A 6,000-nucleotide genomic window follows, 5' to 3' on the forward strand; every position below is an offset into this window, starting at 1 on the left:
CCCAAGCTCTTTGAACGAGAAGGTTAAACATCTCACAAAACTACAAATCCCAGAGTTTCATAGCATTGAGCCATGGCAGTTCAAGAGATGCCAAACTGCATTAATTTTACAGTACAGATGCAACCCCAGTGACCATTTCATTTGGCTCTTCCTCCTCTCCATGAATTGTTTCCTTCCCAGAAAGTCAGCATAAGAACTTCATGACTTTAAGAACTGGTGCCTGAATTAGTATGTTTTCCTGAGTCTTCCACATCCATTTCTCCTTTTGTATCCTACATTTTTTGGATTGTAATCGTTCAGGCTGGGATGGTCTTCTTGCTTGTTACTGATCTGACTTAAGACAGTCTGAGAATCTTTTAAGAGCGTAAAGAAAATGACCTTTAAAAATTACCACCAAAACTAACAGAGATTGCCAGGGTACAATTATATGTCAATGTGGGAACACAGTTCTAATTTGTATGTTTTGTTTCGGCTGTAATAAATTGGTGGGGGAAGTGGTGGTGGTCTGGAAGTTGGACTTAACATCAGAAGGATGAAAGAGCAGTTTTCAAACGGACCGAGGAACATCTGATTTGGGATTAGTCATCTCCCCAAAAGCGATGATATAAACATTTCAGGTCCTCTTCCTGGGAACAGGGTAGAATTTGGCAGTGACCATACAAAAACAAATGACAGATGTTTAAAGATTCAAAAGAACCACAGAAAAATCCCCCATATGAGACCACAGAAAAATCCCCCCAACTGATATAAAGCAGTTTATCCAAAAACCAAGACCCAAAAAAGAAAGACACCTTTTTCAAAAAGAGAAATGGCCAGACGATATGTGGTTCAAAAGAATTAAATTCTAAATTTTCCTGGGGCAGTGATATTGGATATATATGTGTATTTTTTTCCTGTCTAAATAGCTTAGGTGGGAGCCAATGTAGCCCAGTGGTTTGAGTGTTGGACTACGACTCTGGAGACCAGGGTTCAAATCCCAGAAAACTCCATTCCATGGATGCTCAGTAAAGGAAACTCATTGGGTGACCTTGGGCAAGACACACTCTCTCAGCCTCAGAGGATGGTAATGACAAACCTCCTCTGAAGAAATGTGCCAAGAAAGTTCCATGTTAGGTTCGCTTTAGGATCGCCATAAGTTGGAAATGATTTGAAGGTACACAACAAAATAGCTTATAGAGAGATGCACAGAATTATATATATATATATATATAGGATGAAAAGTAGACAGAGTGAATTTTTTTATCTTTCTCTCTGACTCAGTTTCTCATAATACTGGAGGCAGTCATCCCTGGAATCTACTGGGATTTGTTTCCAGGACCCCCACCCAACCTCCAAATAGATACAAAAATTCATGGATGCTCAAGTCCCACTAAATATAATGCCATAGTAAAATGGTGTCCCTTATATAAAATGGCAATACAGTGGTCCCTCTATATTCACTTGGATTAGGGGAGAACTGCCTCTGTGAATGTGGAAAAACCGCAAATAAAAAAGGACTATTCTTTTTATGTTAAGAGAACACGTCTCTAGGAATCTCCAGGTTCTCCAGTGCAACTCTATGGTCAACATCTGCCAGAAATTGATCATAAACTCATGCTGGAGGTCTCCAGCACAACTATATGGTCAACTTTTGGCAGAGTTATGCTGGAGGACTTAAGAGATTTCTAGAGAGAACATATTAATCAAAACTGCAAATAATCAGATCCGCAAAAGTCAAAGCTGCATAAAAGTTTGCTTTTTGGAATTTATAGTTTTAAAAATATTTTTAGTCTGTGGATGGTTTAATCCATGGATGAGGAATCCATTGATAAAGAAGGCTGACTGTAGTTGTATGGTGAATGATTTGAGACAACCAAGAGGAAATACAGTATTGTCTTACACAATGCATGGGTACAGAACCATAAAATGTGGTCCTGGCCACCAGATAAAATAATCTCAAACACATCCTTCCAGGATAACACTAATAGTGGTTAATAACCATGATGGCTATATGCTAATTCCAAGGTTGGAGGCACCACAGCACCATATTCCCGTTGCTGCAAAAACAATGGGAGAGAGATGTCATGCTCACATCTGGCTTGTGACCTTCCTGTAGGCAGCAGGGATGGCCACTGTGAGAAACAGGATGAAGGGCTAGCCGCTAGACAGGCTTTTGCTCTGACTCAGCAAAGCAGTACTTACAATTTTACCACGACAAAACCTTGTAACAACCTTTGCTGTTGTTGTTGTTGTGTTCCGACTTAATGCAACCCTAAGGCAAACCCTATCATGGGGTTTTCTTGGCAAGATTTGTTCAGAGGAGGTTTGTCATTGCCTTTCCCTGAGGCTAAGAGAGTGTGACTTGCCCAAGGTCACCCAATAGTTTTCCATGGCCAAGCTGGGAATTGAACCCTGTTCTCCAGAGTCCAGCATTCAAACCACTACCTCCATGCTGACTCCTATGGATATTTATCAGGGCTTGAGAGAGTTAGTTTTGGGGACCCCAACACCTAGAGTTCCTCAGCTAGCATGGCTAGTGTGAGATTCTAGGAGTTGCAATTCACATCCCAGTGTTTATTCAGGTGCAAGTCCCACTGCTTTCAATGGGACTTACCCCTCAGAACAGAGGTGGGAAATATGTACCCCTCCAAACAGTGTTGGACTTCAACTTTGTTATGCCTCATTATTATATATGCTATCTAGGGCTGGTGGGATTTCCAATCCAACAAGGCTTGGAAGGCCTAGCATTCCCACTTCTATTTCTTAGAAAGTGCACTTAGCATGGCTGCCTTGATGATTATTCCAGCCAGTTTCTGGAAAAGCAACCATTCCCAACTCTTGGTATCGAAGCTCATAAATGGATCTTGCATTTTAAAAAAACTAAATATCCAACTTCTTTATAGAATGCATTTAGAAAACCTAATTAGATTTTTCTTTTTTTCTATTGTCCTGGTAGACTAGCTAAAGAGAGCCAATGCAGCATAGTGGTTTGAGCATTGCACTATGACTGTAGAGACCAGGGTTTGAATCCCCACTCAGCCATGGAAGCCCACTGGGTGACTTTGGGCAAGTCGCACCCTCTCAGCCTCAGAGGGCCGCAAAGGCAAACCCCTTCTGAATGAGTCTGGCCAAGAAAATCTCTGATAGGGTTGCCTTCTCCATAAGTTGGAAGTGACTTGAAGGCACACAACAACAACAACAACAACAACAACAACAAGACTAGCTAAGCATGCCTAAAATACTATTTTAAAAGTAACAACATGGAGCATCTGTGTATCATGGTTGGACTGTTGGACTACAGCTGGGGAGATCAAAATTCAATTCCTTGCTCAAGCATTAAAACCCACTTGGGCAAGTCACACTCTCTCAGCCTCAGAGGATGGCAATGACACCCCCCCTCTAAAGAAACTAACCAAGAAAATCCCAGGATTCCCAGCTTGGCCATGAAACCCATTGGGTGAACCTTGGGCTAGTCACACTCTCTCAGCCTCAGGGGAAGGCCAGGGCAAATCCCCTTTTAAAGAAACTTGCCAAGAAAACCCTATGATAAGAGTGACCCTAAGTCAAAAACGACAAATTGGGAGGCACACAACAAGAAAGCACACCAACAACACAAATCATCCACCAGTTTTTGGAACTCTTTTAAGGGAGTGGAAGGAGAGGGGAAGAGAGGAGGGGAACAAAAGCAAACCTTGGCACATTATTATTTTTTAAATCAGATCTACCCAGACTATTCCACTGACTGAGAAGTTCTGGCTCACCCTGGCCATGCTGACTGAGAAGTGCTGGGTGCTGGCATTAAAACCAATCATAACAACTTTACCAAATGCAGAGCAAAATCTCAAGAGTCCCTTGCGTAAAGCAGAAAGGGATCTGGTTCTCTTGGGTGCTTTTCTTGGCACCCTTTTCTCCTCCAGATCCCCATTCAGATCCCAAGCCAAGGGGGCACTTACTCTGCCCAGGCGATCCTGGCTTCCTTGCTTGGTTTCTTTGTTTCTTTCCTTCCTTCCTTGGTTTCTTTGTTTCTTTTCCCTCTTCCTCCTTTCCTCCTCCTTCTTGCCCAGGGCGGATCTCTCCTCCTTGCCTGGCCTGGGAGGGGGACTTTTTCTCCTCTTTGCCTCTAAGTTGGCATTGCTTTGGCCCCCTTGGCACTGAAGCCAAGCACTGGGCAACCTTGGCTAGGAAATCCCCTTGCCCCAGAGGGGAAACTGCTGGAGGGAACAGAAAAGAAGGAGGAGAAAAGTCCCAGCCCATCCAGCCTCCGCCTTGCTTTGGGATGTGGCTTGGATGGGGTGGATCAATTCCTGGGATCCCCCCCTCTTTCTCTGAGTCAGATTGCATTTCAGAGGCAAAAAACACCTCTGAGCCTTCCTTGCCTAAGGCAAACCTCTGGAAAAGTCCTGGGGTCCAACTGGAAGACACATGCCTACTGAATGCCATGTGGCTGCTTAGAAGATCCGTGGCATGGTTTTAATTTGTTGCCTGCTACTGTATATTTTATTTATTGTCTTCTATGCTATATCTTATTGTTTGAAGGTAAAGATGTGTTAATGTGTATTTTATATATATAGTTTTTTGTGGTTTTGTAGCCACATTCTAGAAGAGTTTGTTGCTGACGTTTCACCAGCATCTGCAGCTGGCATCTTCAGAGAATGCTGGCATGGAAGTGAGTGGGGTGTATATGTGTGTGTATACACACACACACACACACACAGTTGCCCCTCCGTTTTCACAGACTTGAGATCTGCAGTTTTGATTATTCACGGAGGGGTGACCTCCATTAAAGTTAATGGTGCACGTGCCCGTGACACATGCACATTACCGCACGCAGGAGCACCTAGGATCCAACATTGATCAGAATGGTCAAATTCAAAGATATAGCCATGTTAGTCTGTAGAATCAGTAGGTGGAGAGTTCTTGTAGCACCTTTGAGACTAAATGAAAGAAAGAAGTTGGCAGCAGGGGCTTTTGTAGACTGAAGTCTGCTTCCTCGACAGAAGTATGACAGCCTCAATTGAGTCATCTTGGCTTCTAGAGAAAGTTCAGATCTGATTTGCTCTTGTACCCATTTGTTTGTCTTTTCAGCCATCCACTGTATCCTCAGCACTCTTCTCCAGCACCATATCTTTTTCCTATCAGCTTTCTTCGCCATCCAGTTTTGCACACATATACAATGATGGAAAATACGATAGCATGAAAAATCCTCACTTTATTGTTCAGTTGTATATCTTTGCACTTCAGGATCTTGCCTAGTTCTTTCACAGTTGCCCTTCATAGTCCTATTCTTCTGATTTCTTGACGGCAGTTTCCATTCTGGTCAGTGATTGATCCAAGATATGGGAAGTATTTGATTATTTCAATGTCCTCAGCACCCATACTGGCAGCTCCCATGCCAATGTGTTATTCAGGGAGCTATTCCTAAAACAGGCTTACCACTTTGAATGGCTAGAGTTTGGACCTACAGCGGATTCACTGCTTCAGTGACAGAAGAACACCAGACATTGACAGAACTATTAAACAGAATACAGTGACACACTGGAAATTAAGTCCAGGACTTAAAGAGTCATCTGAACATCTTTCCTGAAAGCTGGGTTGTCTTGTTGTTTTGTGCCTTCAAGTCATTTCCGAATTATGGCAACCCTAAGAAGACCAGGGTTTGAATCCCAGCTCAGCCATATAAACCCACTGAGTGACCTTGGGCAAGTCACACTCTCTCAGGATGGCAATGCCAACCCTCTCTGATGAAACTTGCCAAGAAAACCCCATGAATAGGGTCACCATAAGTTGAAACAACTTGAAAGCGCACCACGACAAATACAAAAGGCAACTCTATCATAGAGTTTTCTTGGCAAGAATTGTTCAGAAGGGGTTTGCATTTGCCTTCCTTGCCACGCTGGCTCTTGAAAGCAGGGTCAAGTGAGTCATAATTCTGGAGAGGGTGCATTCTACCGTTTTGGAGCGATACTAGGGAAAGCCTTTTCTATCCTGGCTTGTTTATATTTGGATTTCTGTTCCTATAAT

The 6,000-nt window shown here is 43.0% G+C and overlaps 1 protein-coding gene across 1 annotated transcript in view; it reads right to left on the bottom strand.

Annotated features, from left to right (window-relative positions):
* Positions 1-4,195, bottom strand: part of CD276 (CD276 molecule) — a 45,524-nt gene extending 41,329 nt beyond the window's left edge. The window contains exon 1 of the mRNA XM_089538677.1: positions 3,933-4,195. The gene's annotated coding sequence lies outside the window, so the exon portion shown is untranslated. The remainder of the gene's footprint in view (positions 1-3,932) is intronic.
* Positions 4,196-6,000: the final 1,805 nt, after the last annotated feature.

Source organism: Sceloporus occidentalis, unplaced genomic scaffold (assembly GCF_023333645.1).
Source record: "Sceloporus occidentalis isolate IW3139 unplaced genomic scaffold, rSceOcc1.0.p SCAF_9, whole genome shotgun sequence".
NCBI classification, from domain to species: domain Eukaryota; kingdom Metazoa; phylum Chordata; class Lepidosauria; order Squamata; family Phrynosomatidae; genus Sceloporus; species Sceloporus occidentalis.